The sequence below is a fragment of the Pelodiscus sinensis genome, chromosome 4 (assembly GCF_052426305.1).
Source record: "Pelodiscus sinensis isolate ZL-2025 chromosome 4, ASM5242630v1, whole genome shotgun sequence".
In the NCBI taxonomy this organism is placed as follows: domain Eukaryota; kingdom Metazoa; phylum Chordata; order Testudines; family Trionychidae; genus Pelodiscus; species Pelodiscus sinensis.
In genome coordinates this window covers 79,162,504-79,183,222 of record NC_143055.1, presented here as the reverse complement: position 1 = coordinate 79,183,222, position 20,719 = coordinate 79,162,504, and the positions used below count along the sequence as shown (strand labels likewise).

The 20,719-nt window shown below is 43.3% G+C and overlaps 1 long non-coding RNA gene across 1 annotated transcript in view; it reads left to right on the top strand.

The window, feature by feature from the left end:
• The first annotated feature begins 18,330 nt into the window (after nucleotides 1-18,330).
• The window catches only part of LOC112545227 (uncharacterized), a 115,436-nt gene continuing 113,047 nt past the window's right edge, over nucleotides 18,331-20,719 (top strand). The window contains exon 1 of the long non-coding RNA XR_012904176.2: nucleotides 18,331-19,519. This is a non-coding gene — a long non-coding RNA (uncharacterized LOC112545227). The remainder of the gene's footprint in view (nucleotides 19,520-20,719) is intronic.

Sequence of the window (20,719 nt, the reverse complement as noted above, 5' to 3'; positions counted from 1 at the left end):
ATCTGTAAGGAAATCAAAAAAGATCCTTCCAGGCAGATCAATATCTTCCCTTCACATTGTCATCCTTACTGACTGGAAGCAGATCTCATACACTGTGCATGACAATTGCATCCATTCAGGGGGCCTGCACAAGGGCCTATCCATAATTTAAATCCGCTTGAATTATAAAAATAGGGTTTAAATGGGATTTAGTTCATATATAAAACTTGTGCTGGCCATTGTCTCAGGGGTGAATTTCACTTTCAATGAGGAACCAAATTATTACTTGTTTTTCATATATAACACAATATCATCATCTTACAGGCTATCTGGATTCAATATTGACTATTTGACAGAAAACAGCAGGATGAAAACTTGGCTCTATTAAAGTCAATAGGAAAAATTCCAGTGACTCCACTGAGGCCAGTATCTTGCACCTAGTGTTGTTATCTATTTTTTAAAGTGAAACATCAAAGCCCCACTTAATCCAGAGTTTATGCTTTCCCTTAGAAGGAAAAAGTTGGGGACAATTTTAAAGTAACTCCTGATTTCAGGAAAGAACATTTAATGAAGAGTTTTATTACTTAGCATTGAGGGATTGGATACCCCTTCATGCTGGTTAATAGTTGCAGAATATCATTTAGATGATATAGTACCATGATTTCACAACTAATAATAAATAATCCATTAATAGTTCAGAACAGCAAAGCCCTATCAATACCCTGTTAACTGGCATTAGAAACAGTGTTAAGGCATAATATTCTTATATGATGGGAAGCATTTTCATAGTAGCATATGTCAAAATCCCTTAGATAAACAACATGTATTGCTTTGATCTTTTCCCTTAATCCCTACCTGTAGCATCCAGTGAATGTTTTAATCACTAATCCTATAGTGACTAGATTTACATGAAAAATTAGTTTCAAATATGGTCAAATAAATCTCCACAGAATACATCCAGTGTGTGTAGCAGCTTTTAAGAAAATTACATTATTATCTCAGACCAATCCATCGTATTAGAAAATATAGTGAGGTGGAAATTTAATTGTATGTTCTGTGTTAAAATGTTAATTTTATCTTTCCTCTCTAAAATTTTACTGCACATGCATCATTTTGCAAGACAGATATTTATTTAGAAGGCCTCACTCAAATTTTCTCATGCTAGTTTTGCCAATCCAGAATACTTAAAGGTGCCATGAACATGCTTTTAAAAATGTGATGACCATGCAATCAAATGCAGAATGTCTCAAGTAACAAAGATAAAAGGGGCATTAGCACAAAAATTATTTTAAATGGAATGGTTTCTCTGGCTATCTTATGTCCTTTGAAATCATTGCTGGCTAGCTCACGCCTATCCTGCTGTGAAGTTGCAGTTAGCGGGAGTCAGCCTGTAATGTGACATCTTTTATTATAGATAGATAAGCGTATTTTTTGTGTTAAACATGCAGTTCAGTTTTGTAAATATTTTATTATTGACATAGAAGTTCATAGGAAATGTCCTGTGTGCGCCGGGATGCATTAGTTTGAACCAAACTCCTTGGTTCGAACTAATGTATTCTGATGTGCACTTTCACTTTCGAAACAGCTGTTGATCGGAGTAACACGCTGGCGAGATCGTGCTAATGAAGTGTGGGATATTTAAATCCCCACTTCATTGACTATTTCGAATGCCTACATTTGCATCCCTAGTTCGAACTAGGGTGCAAGTGTAGACATACCCATAGTGATAATGAGATACCATTGTGTTTTCCTGTACTTACATTAGGAGATAAATGCAATGTGGTGGTTGTAGTAAACAGTGGATATTCAGTCATAATCTCTGTAAGTGAGGGTGTGGAGTATTATTCTTATGGAGATGAGAGACTGATTGAGGTATTCAAACAGCAGGGCAAAGTGATGGAAAGGACTGTGGGAATCATAGAGAAAGACTAAAACTTCGAGTATTTTTTCAAGAAATTAAACTAGGGCAGAGGGAAACTGGGAAGGACAATGGAGTTGTCATGGGTAAAAAGGCAGACGAGGTGGATGAAAAGAAAAGATGATAAATCAGTTTGAAAGTACTGAATTTCAAGATGGCAGCAGAATAGCTGATTAAAAATGATCGAGGCTAGTTCTCCAGATGTCTCTATGGTTTGTTTTCCTATGCCTATCCCCTCACATACCACAAACTAAGCAGGGTCTGCCTTCCTTTTTACTGTCTGAGAGCCCTCCCTGAAACAGGAAGTGATTTGTGAGGTAATGGCCAGTGATTTGCCATTTCCTCAAATTTGGATGTCCAACTTGACATATTTTAATGAGGCATAGTTTTCAGAGGACAAGTGCTCAGCACTTACTGAATAGCAGGCTCCTTTAACTGTACCTTAAATTGGGCATCCAGAATTATTAATCACTTTGAACATACTGATTGTGGTATTTTGAATTAGATTTCAAACCAAAGTCCTGATAATTTGTGATCATTAAAAGTCCTACAGGACTTTTAATAAGAATAAAGTTGTTCCCTCTGATCTTTGTCAACGTCCACTATGACTAGAGCTAATGCACTGCAGGGTAGGGATAGGGTCCAGAGTGACCTGCACAAATTGGAGGTTTGAACACTGTGAGGTTCAGCAAGTCCTGCACTTAGGATAGAAGAATCCCAGGCTGGGGACTGACTGGCTAAACAGCAATTCTGTAAAAAGGTTCTGAGGATTACAGTAGATGAAAAGCAGGGTATGAGTCAACAGTGTGCCCTTGTAACTAAAGAAGGGTAAGGGAATATTGGGCTACATTGAGAGGAGCATTCCAGCAGATCGAGGGAAGTGATTATTCCCCTCTATTCAGCACTAGTGAAGTGGTATCTGGAGTATTGCATCCAGTTTTGGGCCCCAGCATGATACACAGGGGACAGGGAAAGAACCGGGGGTAATACAGAGGTTCTGATAACAGGTATTCTGTCTCTGTGCTCTGGTAAAATGATAACTATTGTCCACCTTTACATTACCTACATTTCAGTAGTGGATGAAGTATCTTTTGCACAATTTGTAGATAAGTTTAAGATTGAAAATTGTCTTTGGAGCAAATAAACAGAACATAATATCTGCTGTAAAACCCCTGGGATCATTTTATCTGCCAAAGGCCATTTCCTCCACTGGAGTAAATTAACTGAGGCAAAGTTTCCCTAGCTGAGGGTCTAACCCTTAACTTTCTGATGTCAGAGAAATTTTCATTGGTTTCAGTTTTATGCTTTTAGATTAATAATTACACACATTTAGCTTGAGTGCTACAGTTAGACTAGTGGTATTTTGTAGCGTGTTTAGGATGCAGTTTTATACCTTGTAGATTTTCTGAGTCATTCAGTTAGTTGGTGTACTTTATTTTTAGCAGGAATCTAAAATTGATCTAAGAGTAAAACAAAAACCGTCTCTGGCTGGAATACAATGGTAGCAGTTACAGCTCTAGTCCCTTGGAGGTGTTTTTAAAAGCTAGGTAGAAATCATGTAGTGTGAGAGCTCCATGATATTTATGTCTACAATTTCAAGACAACCATCAAGTCATATCACAAATCAGTATCTGGCATACTGTGCCTTATGAAATAAATATACTACATAGTAGTTTTAATATGAAGCCATGCATTTTAACATGTACCGTGCCAATGGAACATTTTGCTCTAAACAATCTATTAGCTTTTTATGTTAATTGGAAGTCAGGTGAATTTCCACAGATGATATTTATAATATGGGAATAACAAATTTGAGCTACATCTATATCTGTATATCTATCTATGCAACACGCTTTCTAAACTCTTACTCTTAAGAACGGATACATTAAAAATAACAGTTTTGAGAGTTCAGAAAATGAACTTAGCAAGAATGCTCATGTTTTTTGTTAAAAATATTAATTTGCAAATTTATGAGCATTTGGAAAGTTAATTAAACTCACTAAATACTTTCTTTCATCTTTATTTCTGTTGTTAGTATCCTGAAAAGGAACAAAAATTGAGCTGTAATAGGACATATAGCTAATCACATTGCTTACTAAAACAAACCAGGCTGCTTATTACTAGCTGATGGCTTGTGGATTAGTCCCATAGAATTTTAAAGACAGTAATAACTTTACTATTGTTTTGTTGGTACTATCTTCAGAATTCAATAGAATTTTATGTCCCTGCTATAGAATTCCATAACACAGTTCAAAACTCTATAAAAAGAGATTGCTTTTTGTTAAAGATTTTGAAGTAATTTCTATAGAACTGTATGTGCCAGTTATGGAAATTTTCTGTAGTATCCTTGAAAAAACTTTTGGAATTAAGTTAAAGTAGATTTGGTGTTCAATGTATTAAAATGCAAGACTTATGTATAATTCTGGAGCTGTATATTCATTTTTCAGGGAAGAGATGTGACCTAAGTAAATCTAGGAAGTATTATAAGTTTCAAAGAGCTATTTGAAACATTGTGACATAGAAAAATGAACTTTTGAGATAAAGTGGGTTTCCCAGGAAATCTGGAGGGCGAGGTAATGCAGTTTTGTTCCCCTTTGGCTTTGCAAAACCCCAGCCTTTGGTAGTTATGCCATGAGAAAAGATTTTTTTTGCATATTACCAGTTACATGAGGACAAGATCAAAAGCTGAAGTTGTGTAACAGAAAGAATGAATTGTTCATGGTTGTTCTTGTTTTGAGGTAAAGTGGCTAAGCATTTGTAGTCACAGAAAAACTCATACATAATTTGAAGGATTGGCCACTTACCGGAGTCCTTGCTGGAACAAGAGTAATCTTTGGTTAAATGATTAGCATGTGTATTTTATTGTTTTAAATATATTTTTCTAGAATGCTTTCACCTTAAAAAGAAATGTGCTTTCTCAGAAGGAACTAAGTTTTATCTTATAATTGAGCAGAATAACAAATGTTCATAACCTTTGAGGAGAAAGTAAAGTACAGACACTGGACTATTTAGGCAATCTAGCCTGTTGGGGAACTCACAGTGTAGGCGGGGAAGTGTGGAGCCTGGAAAAAAACCTAGACAGGAGGCAGAGAGGTGAGGATGTCTGTTCAAGGGAGGTGAATCCCTTAATGAGGGTGCCCTTGCTGAAACACAGAGGGGAAAATGCAGGTGCAGATGCCATGAAATGTGAGACATTATTTTTTGCATAAACTATTTGGATTCACTCCTACTTCATTTCATAGGACTTTCTCATATTGGGTAGTGAACGGAGGACTGATCTCACAAGTCAAATGACCTGGTGGTCATAGTGCAGTTCCAACTGGGCCATATCACTGAAGTCACCATTCCACTTAGCACAAATTGCCTCTGTATCATTCTGGAACTGTATATAAATTTTGTAGGGAAGAGATGTGACTAAAGTAAACCTAGGAAGTATTATAAAGTACCTTAATGGGGCAACCTGGGAAAGCATGTGCTGCTTATGCCTCCGGTATACCTGAAGAATTAGCTTCCTCCAAAGCCCTGTGCTTCTTGGGAATGAGCTACTACTGAGATCAGGAGATCATTAGACCTTGCCAGAAAGTCAACAATTTCCTATACAAAAATTACCTGAAAACTAGTTATATGGAGTGTACATTTTGAAGGCTGTTTTCAAAGGCTTATTATATTTTTGTTTGATTGGGGTTGATAAGTTTTAACCCAAAACCCTAGTTATGATGGAATTTTCATGTTTACAGTATTACCTTATACTATAAACATCACTTATAACAGTGACGTGGACTCTGATGCTTCCAGCATTTTGAATACCAAGAGCTTCATTCAAAGAAGCAAGCAAATACAGATAACACTTACTTGTTCCTAAAATTACACAGAATTTTATGGATGAAAGCTATTTTACAACCTGGGAAAGGCTGGTTCCATTCATGTGTAAATCTCAGCAGAATAGCTTGTTGCAACTCTGGATTATATCTTGGTGGAGAGTAGAAATTCTTTGGATTCTACTGTTGAAGATGTTCAAGTGCTCTTACTTTTAAAAGTATTGCAGTGTTGTGATTTGTCACCCTGCAGCCACTGTACCCCTCATGCACACAAATAAAGTGAATTTGTTGTGCACTGCCTTCCCTGGTAAACTCAGTCATGAAACATATATTTTACACAGACAAGTCAAATATGCTGTTGCCAAGAAACACATATAGCTTTTTCACTCTGCTATTTCTAACTTTATAAAAATTAGACAAGAACTGATTAAATTTATCATTAAAACAAATTAATTATCAAAGTTTCAATTAAGAAATGGTACTGATCTTTATAAAGAGGTATTTATTTCAAGCATTTTGAATCCAATCCAAAGATCACAGAAGTCAGATTCTTGTTCACTTTCATGGGCTTTGGATCAGGCATTTGAAGAGCAAAAGTTTTGTCCCAGATTGCTTTGCTTGCCACTGGTAAATTCTTCTCTTCAATTCTTCCATAATGTATAGGATAACTACTCATCCTAAACACGTTCAATGGGCCTTCATAAAGTGGGTCCTGTGGGAACTTTTTAAAAGATCCTATTTATTTTGCACACATAAAGCAAAAACATTGAATTACTTGCCTATAAACTGTTTAGAAATTTGTATCTGAGATTGTAGGTATACGATGCCTAGTTTTTCAAATGTGGAAGCATTATTACTACATTCCTTTGACTTTAAATATTAGTAATACTGTTCAAAGGTGCTTTTTATCCACTGACCCTAAGCACTTTACAAAGGAAGGAATCAATATTTCCACTTTGCAGATCTTAGTGGAAAATCCTGGCAGGTGGGTGGGCACAAGCCCACCCACTTCTCAAGGCCCCTCCCCCAGAGAGATGAAGGATATATATATATATATATATATATTGCTTATCCACATTGTGCTTTCATTTTTAACAGGATTCAGAGGATAGCAAGCTCTCTGCTGGGGTCAGGGATTCAGCTTATCTCTGACAGAACTCACAAGGGGAAACAAGACATCTCAGGTTCACCTGGGACTAATTAACTCAGTGAGTAACTGGGAGGCAGTAGTCAGAGAAGCTCTTAGACATGATAAAAGGAAGATACTTTGACTAAGGTGAGGCTAGAGAACAGTTTCTCTTGGATGAGTGGAACAGGCTCCAGAACACAGTAAGGAAAATCTCCAAAGGGGAAAGCTTGCACTGAGGTGACAGAGGACCTAGAAAGGAAGCTAAGGAAGAGTGCTGTTAGGTAAGGGAGGCTCTCAAAGAAGGCTCTACGAATGTTAAGTTTCAGCAAAACCTGGCCACTGTGAAAGGCCTTCACCAGGTAAGAGCAGAAGCCCTCAATTAGAGAATTGTATGTTGTTCTATAGAAGGCTTGTTGTGGTTGATCCAAGAGGGAAGGGAGATCCTTTCCCATGTGATAAGAGGCTGTGGCTTCAGCAGAAGGTTACAGATCAAGAAAGCCTTGTTAGCAAGTGACCTGGATATAAGTGGGTTTGATAGACTAAGATTAATGTAGCACCCTGTCCTTCCTCCTAGAGATGCTGGGGTGGAGGCCTATGTGTATAAGGTACTGCCTTTGAGTTAAATAAACTAATGCCTTGAAGGGGCACTGTTCAATATATATATGCTTTATTGAAAGCCACCTGAGGAAACTGAGGCAGAGATGTAATTGCGATTCTGGGTTGGGCTGCCAGGAGGTGCACCAGAAGTAAGAACACATTAGTGGTATGGTAACATGACTATTTGAACTTTGTCTTATATATGCTGACTTCTTTATCTAATTTAATTTCATTCTGAAGAAACAAATGTTAAATTCTTTGTTCTAATTATCCTAAAATGGTTGTTGATTTTAAACAAAAAAAGATGTGGCATGATGGGGTGACTAAACAGACTTGTAAAGGGATATGTAGTCTTTTTCATGTCTATAGTGTTGACCTGAGCTAGACCATATTGCTACTGACTTGACAGTAGCAAGTGCCTCATGCCTGTTTGGTGGTCTATAGGAAGTGAAACTTTGGATCTAGTCTATTTCCTAGTGGATAGGGAACACCATCACAAACTAACTGACATCCTATCTTAATAGAGGCCAAGGTTTGAATGTGTATAGAGACTAAATTACTGTGCCACAATGCAGTAATTTAGTGGGATAATAAAGAGAAGCATGACCTATTGTTGGCTGTGCTATACCTCTTTTGTGACTAAATAGAACTCCAGACTCCAGGTATGAATTACGGACAAAGGCATGGGTCTATACCAGTTTCATTAGTTCTAAATTGCTTTTAGTGGCTTCACAACACATCTATTTATCTTAAAGTTTAATGGCTGCCTATCACCATAGTATCTGAGTACTTTCTGCAAAATTGTCATAGCAAGGCCCACAATGGAATTCATTGGCTCTCTTCAGTTACAGGAAACTGTGATTAGGATGGATTCTCTTTTGGGGAGAGTGGGAGACACTTTTTGTAAGTGGGAATTTGCTAACTCTTTCCCCTCAAAATCCGAAGAAGGTCTTTTAGAAGAAGGCCTTTTAGGGGGCCCTAAATATGGTGATATAACCCACACACCTTCTGGGTGTGGTGTACTGTCCCATCCAGTGACCCTGAGACCAGTTATGGACAGAATGACGAGTCTGCTCTACAGCCTTAGCTTCCAGACAGCTGGCTTTTAGCTCATGGAATAGAGGGGGAGGTCCCAGGTTTGGTTCTGCCTGCAGATGAACAGTGTCTGTCCACATTACAGTAAGACTTCACTTTAATCTGCTCTCCCTATACCCTTCATCTGAGAATTAGTTTTTGACAGCTCTCAAGTGTGTCCTCTGAGTCTTTACAATCTGAATGATCTCGGGGAAGTGCAATTACATTAGTGTTTCACAGAGAGAGGAAATCTTAAATGTAGCTGGGATGTGTCACATTACTGGTCTCATTTTGGTACTCCCTGGAATCTGAGCATTTAAAAAGTTTCAGTAGAACACTTTTAAATACAGTTGTCTTACTGTACTAGGGCTTTTTGTGCTAGAACATGTATATCTTTACTGACATCTAATCCTCTCTGCCTAATTTTTTAAAGACCTTTAGATTTTTTTGGTCAGCAGCTGTCTTGATCTATGTGGGAAAGTTATGAAAGCTGTATTTGTACAATCAAGTTACAAATTTTTTTTGACAATTTAGTAACAAGGGTTTGGCAGTGCCTTAATCTGTGAAAGCAGTAGAATAATGTACTGCTGTCTCTGATTATCCACTTATGTTAAAAGGGACACTGTTGACCACTCATTTTAGCGTGTATGGAGAATATCTGACTATGACTTCTAGTCAGGAAAATAATTGTCACTTGTACTCTTCAGTCCTCTTGGTAGTACTCTTCAGCTGACCTCTCATAAGAGGGAACTGTAAAATTAATACTGTGAATGAGGAAAAGTTATGGTCTAGTAGCAGCACTGCATTCAGATTCATTCTTGATCCTGCTATAGGGTGACTAAGGTAAAGTCACTTTACCTATTTTCACATTTGTAACATAGGAATGGTACTACTGACTGTTGCAAAGCAGGCTTTTTCTGACCATGGCCTTCGCGTATAGCCCATCCTGGGCTCCTCACAGAAAACCCAGACCGCGAGATACTCAGAGGAGCATGGGAAGCACAATGCAGCTTTCTGTAAACGGAATTTAACCTTACAGGCATCCTGGGACTTACAGGCTCAGAAAAATAGGGAGGTGAGCATGAAAAGAGAAAACACAGCTGCAAGAAATAGTTAAGACTCTCTTGACCGGTCCTTTAAGGTAGGGAGGTAGGCATAGGAAGATAAGACGCAACTGCCATGCACATTGACCATGCCCGCACCCGGCACTGTCCATGGGGCCATCAGGTGGGCATCATGAAAAATCCTATAGGGCAATATTGCACATTACCTCTTTACCAGCCTATAAGGCCCGGCCAGGGAACAAATCCTAATAAGGTACCGGATATCAGGTTATGTTATAAAAGACCCTCGACCCCTTTGTTCAGCAAGGTTCCAAGTGTTGAGGGCACGTGTCTTTTTTTGCCCAGCTGAAGGATTGATCACCCTGAGGATGCCTCCCCACCCGTCAAGTCAAAGATAGGGGTGCGCGAGTCCTGAGCATGCTCCTAGTTCTAGTGTGTCTTTACGCTATTATTGTTGCTGGATTTGTAAGTATTGCTTAAATATATTAGTTATTGGTTTAGTTAACAGTTGAATCGTGTTAATTTCACTGTGTAATTCTGTAAAGTGTAACTGAGTTCTATTAACCACACTGTGTAAATTGTATAATCTTGTGTTGTGTAGTGGTGTTGTATTTAGGCTAAGTAAAAGTGTTAGAAATAATAACCCAGGAGTTGTTAAGTTGTAGAGGTAGATTAATAACTAACTCCACCAGCTGCCTAAAATAACCATAGAGGGGCTGGCTGTGGACGAAGTTTTTATTATCATTATATTGTCTTTGTTTCTGTATTTTTTGCTTTCATGCTGCGCTGCCTTAAGAGAATTAGAAACAGTAATTTGGTATAGTTGAATTGTAATCAAAGAAGTTTGTAATTAGCTAAGTTTCCACCCTGTATAAACATTAGGTAATTGCTTGTTTTTAAAAATTATTTTGAAAGTTATTTGGTTTTGATAAAAGAATAATTCCATTTAATAAAAAAACATTTGTTTCACCATCATCCAGTAGTTTTCTCTGGGTAGTCGGCTTTAACACTTGAGGCTCCCACCACATCACTGAACCAAGGTGTAACATTGACCTCCTTTGTAAAGCACTTGACTTTACTACTGAAATGTGCTATGTGTGAACTAGATGGTGTTACAGAAATGTATTATGTTCTCCAAATGGATTTCTTCCGCAGATCCAAACTGACCCACCCTTCTCCCTGCAGCATTAGAGATCTTAAAAAGGAGGTGAGGGGCAATTAAAACTCCCCCAAAGCAGCACTGATTTGCACCAATGGAACAATGGTATGTCCAATTCCTCCGACAGGTTAAGTAATCCAATCAGGACTAGATGTTGAGGTTGTATTTAAACCCGTGCAGAAAAGGCAATCTTTAGTCCCCTGAGCCCAGTGTATCTTTTCAGAGGGGAACTATGGTGTGTAGTATCCAGGAGAGAGGTAGGAACATGTCCTTGGCAGGACTGCTTTTTATTTTTAGAAGTGGCAGCCCCTTGAAAATGCCATGTGATTTGGAATTCTAGAGTGTCCCAGTGAGAGATGGACTGAGTGTAGGTGTGGAGTTCAAAGCTGAGTGATAAATTGCATTTTTTTCCTTGGCTGTTACATTCATTGTAGCTATTATCACATGGTTCTGTAATTTATCCTGTAGCTATAACCACCAAATACCTGTACATAGTTCTCTCTCTATGTTTGTAACATATGAGAGAGAGCTCTTTATCTCTAATGTATAAAGGAAGAATACTAGACATTCTTATTTCAGGGCTCTGAATCCTACTGTTTGCTGAATCTATTTTGGAAGACAAGATACTGGCTGATTGTTCTGACCCAGCATGACTGTTCTTTTTTCTTCTATCCTAACAAAGTATTGAATGCTTCCTATAATGGGACTGACAACTAAGTACATTTGATATTACTATGGGTACTGTTCTTCAGTTTTCATGCTGCTAGTCAGAACAAATCTGCGTGTTCAGAACTTTCTAGCTAGCCTGTTGTAAATAATGTAAATGTAATTACTAGAATTTCAAAATTATTTCATATTTATGTCGTTAGCTGCTGGAAGACACTTTAAGTCATCTTTAAGACTGAGTTTTCTGGATTATTAGGCTATGTCTATACTACAGGCTTCTTGTGCAAGAAGCCTTTTGTGATAGATTATTTGTGCAAAAGCTTCTTGTGAAAAAGCATGTCCACATATCAAAACACCTCACTTTTGCGAGGCGTTTTTGCACAAGAGAGTGTCCACACTATTGAATGCTCTCCCGCATATAAAAGCCACCCAGAACTACTTCTAGCCAGACTAGAGGTCACCAGTTGCTCTTGAGTACTGTTGCCGGAGTCCTCCAGAGATGCACGCTTAAAGGGACCCCCCCTGGACAGCCGTGTCTCTGTCTCTGCTGCCTCCAGCAGTGCCTGCTGTGTTTGTCCTTTGCTCTTTGGGAACCACACAGCTTTCCACTACTCTGCCCTGTGCTATGGAGCTGGAGCTGCCTCTGGGCATGCCACAGACCCCCAGGGCCAGGCTGCACTCCCTGCAGTGCCTGCTTCAAGCAGGGACTCTCTTCCTCATGGAGGTAGACCCTGAGATCTTCCTCCTTAACCTCAGTCTGGCTGAGGGTGCTCCACTATGGGTGCCCCAGCCTACCATACCCAAAAGAATTTGGAGGCTGGACACCAGCTCGGAGTGGTGGGACCAGCTGGTCATGGAGCAGTGGGACAACCAGCAAATGGGTGTAGAACTTCCCCATGTGGAAGGCCACCTTTCAGGAGTTCTGTACCTGGCTGGCACCCGCCTTTCCACGACGTGACACCCACCTGCGGCCCGTCATCCCACTCCAAAAGCAGGTTGCCATCACCACCTGGAACCTGGCCACCCCTGACAGCTACCGCTCGGTGCACACCAGTTTGGGGTGGGGAGGTCCACCATCAGGGCTGTCCTTTTGCAGGTAAGGACATCACTGGATGCAGCCTCCGCATGGAAGAGGGGGATGTTGTATAAGGGGGACCCTCAGGACGGGGTGGGTGGAAAGCCTTGACCCTGCAAGCTGGTGCCTTCTCACCCTCACACTGGCCTGGTCGGGGTGGGGAGTGGGGGCACGGGCAAATGGGGGGGCTCCTGTGGGGTGGAGGCCAATGGGGGGGCAGGCACACAGGTCCTCTCTCAATCTCTGTTGTATGGGTTCCCATCTCTCCTTCTGCAGGTCATCCGGGCCATCAACTCCCTGCTGTTGTGCAAAGTCATCTTGCTCCAGGTCCTGGACGCCACCATGGATGGGATTCCTCAACTACGAGGGAGCAATTGATGGCGCGCACATCTCTATCCAGGCCCCGGAACATCGAGCGGCTCAGTTTGTCAACCGAAAAATCTACTTCTCCGTTGTTCTGTAGGTACTGGTGGACCACCAGGGTCACTTCACAAACATTTATGTGGGGTAGTCGAACAGGGCTCATGATGCCCGAGTTTTCCGCAATTCCAGCCTGTGTGCCAAGCTGGAGGCGGGCACCTTTTTCCCCTGACAGGAGTTCCCTGTGGGCGACCAGACTATACAGTGTACGTAGTGGGGGACATGGCATACCCACTTATGCCCTGGCTAATATGTCCCTATGCCAGCCACCTGGAACGCACAAAGGACATTTTCAATGCCCATCTGAACACAGCCTGTTTCCAGGTAGCGTGCACCTTTGAACGTTTGAAAGGACGGTTCCGCTGCCTCCTCACCCGCCTGGATGTTGGGGAGTAGAATATCCCTGAGATGGTGGCAGCCTGCTGTGTGCTCCACAACTTGGTGGAGGGCAAGGGGGAGGCCTTCCTCCCAGTGTGGGTGGCAGAGGCCACCCATGAGGGCCGAGGCTTTGAGCAGTCCCGCACAACTGTGACCCGCCAGGCCCATGAGGCTGGGGTGCGCATCCCGGAGGCCCTGAAAGAAGGTTCTCGGAGGAACCACTGTAAATCTCCCCAGGGCCTCAACCCTTCCTCCTCTCTCCCTTCCCCCTTTCACCCTCAACCCTTGACCCTACCCCGACCTCCCAATAAACACACCTGTTTGGTCTTTTTTTTGTTTAATAAACATGAGGGTGGTCAGGGGGAGGGGGGCTGTGTGAAATGGGAGGGGGGATTATCATTGGGAGGGGGCATGAGGACTGGGAGGAGTAGTGGGGTGGATAGCTGAGCCCCCTCGTGTGGAGGCATGTTGTCGGGGTTGGGTGGCTCTGGGGGCTCCAATGTGCTGGGCAGGGGAGTGGCTAGAATGAGGCCAGGGTCAGTGGGGGGGGGGGGGGTCAGGAGGAGGAGGAGCCATAGGAGGGGCCATAGGCATGACTGGGGGAGGAGCCATGGGGAATGGAGGGAGGGCATGGCATGGTGGGCCATGGAGATAGGAAGGGGGGCAGGAGGGTGGAAGGCAGGAGCAGTGGTAGCAGTCACCTGTTTCCGCTGGGTAGGACAAGATGTCCAGCAGGGTGTCACAGCGAGCCACCCGGTCACTCCATGCCTGCTGCGGACAGCCCAGGTGGTGCGACAGGGTGGCATGTATGTTGCGCATCACCCCGATGTGCTGGCACATCAGCTCCTCCCCAGGCCTGGCTCATCTGCGGCTTGTCCAGACTCTGGGTGGTGGCTGCAGTGGTGGTGTGGCTAGGCCCCCCATCCCGGTTGCTCCAGCTGTGGAGAAGACACAAGAAAGAGAAGTGGTCAGTCCACCCTGCACACACATTCCCTGAGGCTGTGCCCTCCTTTATGAGTGGCAGGTGCAAGGCCATGTGTGGCATGCACAGCACACCCTGTGTCACAGGGGCTTCAAGGTGGCCAGAGGTCCATACTGCCCGTCCCGCCTCCCCACACACACACGGCCAGGCAGGCAAGGGTAGTGCCCTGGGGTCCTGCAGGGAGTCCTCCTCACTCCACAATTCGAGTGAGGGCTGAGACTGTGTGTAGATCTTGGTTAGTGACAAGATTTCCAGATTGGAGCCCTGAGTAGTAGACAGATCTAGATTCCTTTAGCCACAGAGCAAGTGGCACAGATTGGAAATTGCAGAAGATGACCTGGGGCAGTGTTTGGACAGCTGGTCCAGAGGGACTATGTTACCCTAGAAGACTAGAACTATGTCATGATTTGTCTGGGTGGCTAAGGCATGGAGAGAGAAACCTGGAGTCTTGGAGAGCAAGAAGGGCTGCGAGTGCTGGAAGGAGGTGCTAGACTGGATGAGAGCTGATTCTCAAATGCAGCCACAAGTGGGTGCTCCCAGAGGTGAGCAAATCCTTAGAAGACGCAAGACACAGGTAATGGAACTTAGTTAGATTTCCTTTTGAGAGGCATACGTGCATCTGTCAATGATTGGGAGACAGAGCAATTCATAAATAGAAGAATAGCAGCTCCAAGATAAAATCTTTACAGCTAAATTTTAGAGCAAATGAGAGAGAACCCGGAGAGTGTCTCTAATATATCCTCCCTAACCAATTATTGAATGGCAAATTTCTAATGGCAATAATAGCTTTTAAAAAAATGTTGGAATGGCTTTCTTGGAGAGATACTTTGGACTTCTCAGGGTTACATTATTTTTTCTGAAGACCCCTTTTTTTTACCTCCCCCTTCTGCATTTCAGGTTCATTGGGACAGGGAATTTTTAATATTATGTGATTCCAATGAGATACTACTGCCAGAGAGCTGGGGTGGGAGGACTATCAAGGGCCAGAGTTAGTTTAGTAGCACATGGGTTTCTCATGAGTTGCCCTACTGACATGGAGATGGCAGAATATTATTTTGGATTGAGTTCTGTGGTCTTTCACCAAAGTGCAACAGGACAGTGACCGGAGAATAACTCTCTGATGGAATCATTACTGAGACTTCCTGCACTATGACCTCTCCTGAGGGACTGAACACAATTGTGGAGCCAGTTTTGAGGGAGGCTATTTGGTCTGGCCCTTACAAGGCCCATGCAATGTTAAGGAAGGGTCCATCTTCCCTTCTGTCCCCTTGTGATAAACCCCAGGTATGATGTGGCTCCTGTCCATAGTGTATTGAAGTCAATAATCTCTCACTGATCATTACTATAAAATATGTTAACCTGGAGAAGCTATGCTTATGCCATCTAAAGGATTTTGGTTAAAATACCTTTGATCACACTCCCAATCCTTGTTTGAAATTACATTCCGGTTTCTAAGCCTCTTGATTACTTTGTCAGCCTCTGAAGTTATCCTTCTCCACCATTGGATTCTTTGATCAAGATGTAGATGTGTTGTCAGCAGTCAGTAAACTTATAGAACTGCCTGTCACTATAGAATTTGTCAATGAATAGAAAGATGGATGCTAGGAATCTTGTTCTATGCCTCTATTTTTAACAGGAAACTTAATAAAGATTAATATAAAAATCCTGTCAGTCCTCATGATAGAAAACTTATTCGTGTGAAATGGGCCAGGGAAAATAACCCATTCAAAGAGCAGTTCTTATAGAATCCATCATGTATGACCTTGAGCAGAAGTGGCTTAAATGAAACCTCTTCTCGAAGCACTAAAGCCCTGATTGTCAGATACCTAGATATTTTTAACTTTGATTTCAGTGGAAATGAGGACTTTGAATACTAATTGAGAATATGGACCTTAGAAGAGGTTTGAATCAGCAAGTTTCTAGTCAGTGTCATATACTGCAGTACTTAACCCATTAAACAGTTAATTCTCCATCTTCTTTGGTCCACTTCACACACACGCACAGATCTTCAAAGGTATTTAGGGTCCTGACTTCCACTGCAACCAACCTGTTAGAAGCCTAAATACCTTTTGATCTGAGCATAAATGTATCAGCAATTTTTAAATTTAAATCTATAATCTGTTCTACAAGCCCTACTATGAGCACGTTAGGCAGTGCAACCGGTGTGAGTCCTTCCCAAGGGTGCATCTAGACTACATTTCTCTTTCGAAAGAGACCAAGTCTAGCCTGCTTTTAAAAAACACTTTTTTCAAAAAAGCGATCGTACGTGGTTATGCAAATGAAACATGAGACTTGTAAATTTGTGCTTCATTTGCATTTTTGACTTCCCTCATTTGCATTCCTCTTTCAAAAAAGGAATGTAGTTTAGACACACCTTATGTATAGTTTTGGAGGTGCAGAAGGGAAAGAACTAGTAGATCTGCAACTACTCTGATTAAAGATAAAGGTCCTAAGACACAGACCTTGCTGAGAAATCATTGCTATCTGAAATGGCTGCTTTTTTTTTTTCCCCTGAGTTGATAAATCTGTTCAAGCCTTCATACATGAAGGACAATTAGGCTGTGTCTATACTGTAGCCTTTTTGCGCAAAAACATACACAAATGAGACGAAGCATGGAATATCGTTGCACCTCATTTGCATGATTAATGAGTTTTTACACAAGAGGCTTTTGTGCAAAAACATCCTCTTGCATAAGAGCCGTTCTTCCGTATTTTTTTTCCTGAAGAATGGCTCTTGCGCAAAAGGGGGGGTTTGTGCAAAAAGGAGCCATGTAGACAGCTCCTTTTTGCCCAAAAGCCTCTTGCGCAAAAACGAGCACTCATTTATTATGCTAATGAGGTGGGGTGATATGCCTCGCTTTGCCTCATTTGCACATGTTTTTGCATAAAAAGGCGATAGTATAGACGTAGCCTTAATGTTACCAGTCTGTGCTTCAATTCCAGACGGACTGCTTTTTTTTGTTTGACTTGTCCTTTGCTGTATTTTTTCTAAGTACATACATTTTTCTGTCCTTTTGATGTAAAATTTCCTGACTGGTAACTGTGCAGTTTGAATCTTTCTCTGGAAACCACTGTGGGTAGGAATGGGGAGGATAATATATATTTTTTAAACATAAATAATAACTTAAAGGAACAAATTCAGATAGAGACCGTTACTAATAGTAACGTAAGTCAAAGAATTAGTTCCCTCTTTTTTTTTTTTTTTTTTTTAAATCAACAGGCTTGAGTCCCATCTAGGTAAGCAGCCTGTGACTGTACATACAAACACTACACTGACCAGGAAGCTACTGAAGAGCCGCTAGGGGCTCAAGCAGCCCTGCCCTTCTGCACCTACAAGGCATGTGCAGGCCTGGAGGCAGAGCTTTATGGAGGGAAAGGCTGGCTCAGTGTGGAGTGGTACTAGGAGGAGAACAGACATGTCCTCCGCCTTCTTTTCTCTCTGGGAACATAGACTATTTGCCTGACTTTGGCCCAGTTGCACCTCCTGAGTAAAAGGTGGGCCAGACCTTGAGTATTTGCTTTGAACTACTGTGGGTTCTGAACTCTTGGATGCTTGTGGGTCAGAAAGAGGGACTTCCTATGGTTAGCTACCATATACAGTATACTTGTTCATGGCAAAATGCTATGACCCTTTTATAAGCTGACCCTACAGTTCAGCGGTTTGTAAACTTCAATTCCCAGACTGTCAGGGTGAGCTGCTGGCACGCCAGAGGTTTTGTTTTTTCTGGACCATCTGTAGGCAAGGAGTGCCTCAGCTCCCAGTGTCTGTGATTCTCTATTCCTGGCCAACAGGAGTGGCAGCCAGCACATCCCTTGGCCTGCATTACTTCCTACTGCTCCCACTGGCTGGAAATGATGAATCACAGCCACTGGAAACTGAGGTAATCCATGCCTGCAGATGCTCTAGATAAGCTAAAACTCTTGGTGTGCCAGCAGCTTAACCCGACGGGCTGGGAACAGAAGTTTTCTTTAACCTTTTTGTAGATCATCGATGATGGAACATCAATTCTGGTCTCACTACTTTTAAAAAATGTGTTAAAATGTTATTGTTGAAATTGTATCTGCATGAAATGTGACCCTTCCATTTAACAAAATGCTAGACTCTACAAGTCAGTCAGAAAAACACAGTGAATGATAGTACTATAGTCCTGGTGTCAATCTGCTATTGTGTAATATGATCTCTTCATGCATGTTGACCGCTGGACCTTGTAGGTCGCTAGCCAATCTGAAAATATAAAATGCCGAATCAACTAAATTGGTATTAAAATTAAATAGCCTGTTGTTACTATAGACGTGTCAACCTACAAGGCTGCTTTGAAAAAACAAAGAACGAGTATAATTTGACAGTGATAAAGCAGGTGGCATTCCTCTCACAGTGGTTCTCAAACTGGTCTGCAGACCACTAATGGGCTGCAGCTCAAGGCTCAGCTCCTCACACCCCCAGCAGGGAGCCCTGTGCTGGCACTCCAGCCCCATGTCCCTCCCCCTTGCAAACCAGCACCAGCGCCAGCTTCCTGCTTGGGGGGTGGAGAGAAGAAGCCGCAGCTGCTGGATCTGGCTCGCAGTAGGGGAACAAGTGGCTCTGTGAGCTGCTGCTACCTCTCCGGCCGGCTGGAGGAATGGCAGTGCATGGACGAGCTGCCTGGAGGTTTTCCCTGCTGCTTCCATTGTTCAGAAACATAGCCAATGCGAGCAGCAGGAGAAAGTGCATGGAAGCAGTGGGGGGAAATGGAGGGAGTACAAATCTTGGTAAGCACCCTGTGACAGGCCGAAGGTGGGCCGCATGGAGGAGCACGAAGGGGGGCTGGGAGAGGCAGCGCCCCCGACTGCGGCGCTCGGCTATTGGCAGCCGGCGCGCGGCAGACATTGGCTGTAGGAGCTCCCCCCACGGCTTAGAAGCTGAGCCGTGGCCAGCCCATCTCCCGGCGCATGTCCGCCAAGGGCGGGCACTAGGGTTGCCGAGTTGGATGAGGCAGGAGCGCGCGCGCCGATGCAGGAGGGGAGGCGCGCCGGAAGCACGTCATCTCTGGCAGGCCATTTGAAAAGGGCCCGCCAGCAGCGCGGGAGGGGGCTGTTTCTGAGGCCGGCTCCCGAAGGGTCTGGGGCCGGGTGTGGGGCAACGCCACCCCCAGGAAGCCCGGAGCCCTGACACAGGCCCCCGGAGATGGGAGGCCAAAGACCACCACAGCCGCGGGCTACCGACGGTTCCGGATCCTGCTACGGAGGGCGGACTCCTCCTACACCGAGGGACCGAGGCATGGTAGGCTACGGCGACCTCACGGGAAGGGTAGCGGGATACGTGAGGGGGAGGAAGCAGCCCGGGGCGGGGCCCTTCTGGCGACCGTGGGTGGACGTGTTTCGGGAGTGCATCCCACGTCTACTGCACAGGGAGCAAGCAGAACCCTGTGCTTAGGGCCCCGGGCTGGGACCCGGTGGAGAGGGTGGGCCCGGGTCTCCCTCCCCTCCCGCCACCACAGGGAGTTGAGTTGCTCCAGCGCCGGTGAGCGGGAACCTCCAGCTAAGACCGTGGGGGAAAGCCCCGCGCAAAGGGACAGGCGACCCCTGGGTTCGCAGATCCCCCAGACTCGACTGAACGGGGTGATCGCACCCAAAGACGCTAATCCGGATTAGACTTTGGGACCAACAGGCCAGAATCCAACGACTGGGTCCGCTGAACCCCCCTTCCGGGTGGAAGGGGGTGATCGTACCCCTCGATGCGGTCACACACCCCCTCCACCGAGAGCTTGCACCCCCAGCCTGCTCCTGCATCCTCCCTCTGGCCAGACATCCCACCCCCCAGCCTGTACCCCCATGTACACCCATTCCTATCTCATTCCTTGGCAGCTCTCTCCCACACAACGAACCCCTTATTATTGGCTTTACCCCAAAGCCTAGGGGGGCCTCACAATCTATCAACCCTGGGATCCCAGAATAGTTAATCTGGCCTCTGAACCTTGGCCCTCCCTGCTCCCCTTCTCCCATGGGGGCAGGAACACCAGGGGAGTGAGATGTCTCAGTTGGGAATTGCATCAACAGGGACTGCAGGTTTTTTTGGGGGAGGGAGGTGCCTTTCACTTTTGTGTTCAGTGGTCCCTGACCAAATAAAGGTTCCCCACCCATAGCATAAATTAAGACAATATTGAAACCTTTTTTTATGACATGCATTAATATTTTACTTTATTTAAAACATGATAAAGCTAACATGATAAAGTTAAAGCACTAAATTTGTTTACTTTGATTTTAATTAATATTTCCTTTCTTACTGATTCTATTTCCCCCTTATGTTGTAGCATCAGTAACCTACTATTAATAATTTAGTATTTATTTAGAGATAAGCAAAGGCATATTACTGTCATGGATGGTTGTCTGGTGGTCCACAGAAAGGTTTGTGTTGAGTAGGATGGGCCACAGGTCAAAAAGTTTGAGAACCACTGGTCTATAAAATCCTACAAAATCTATA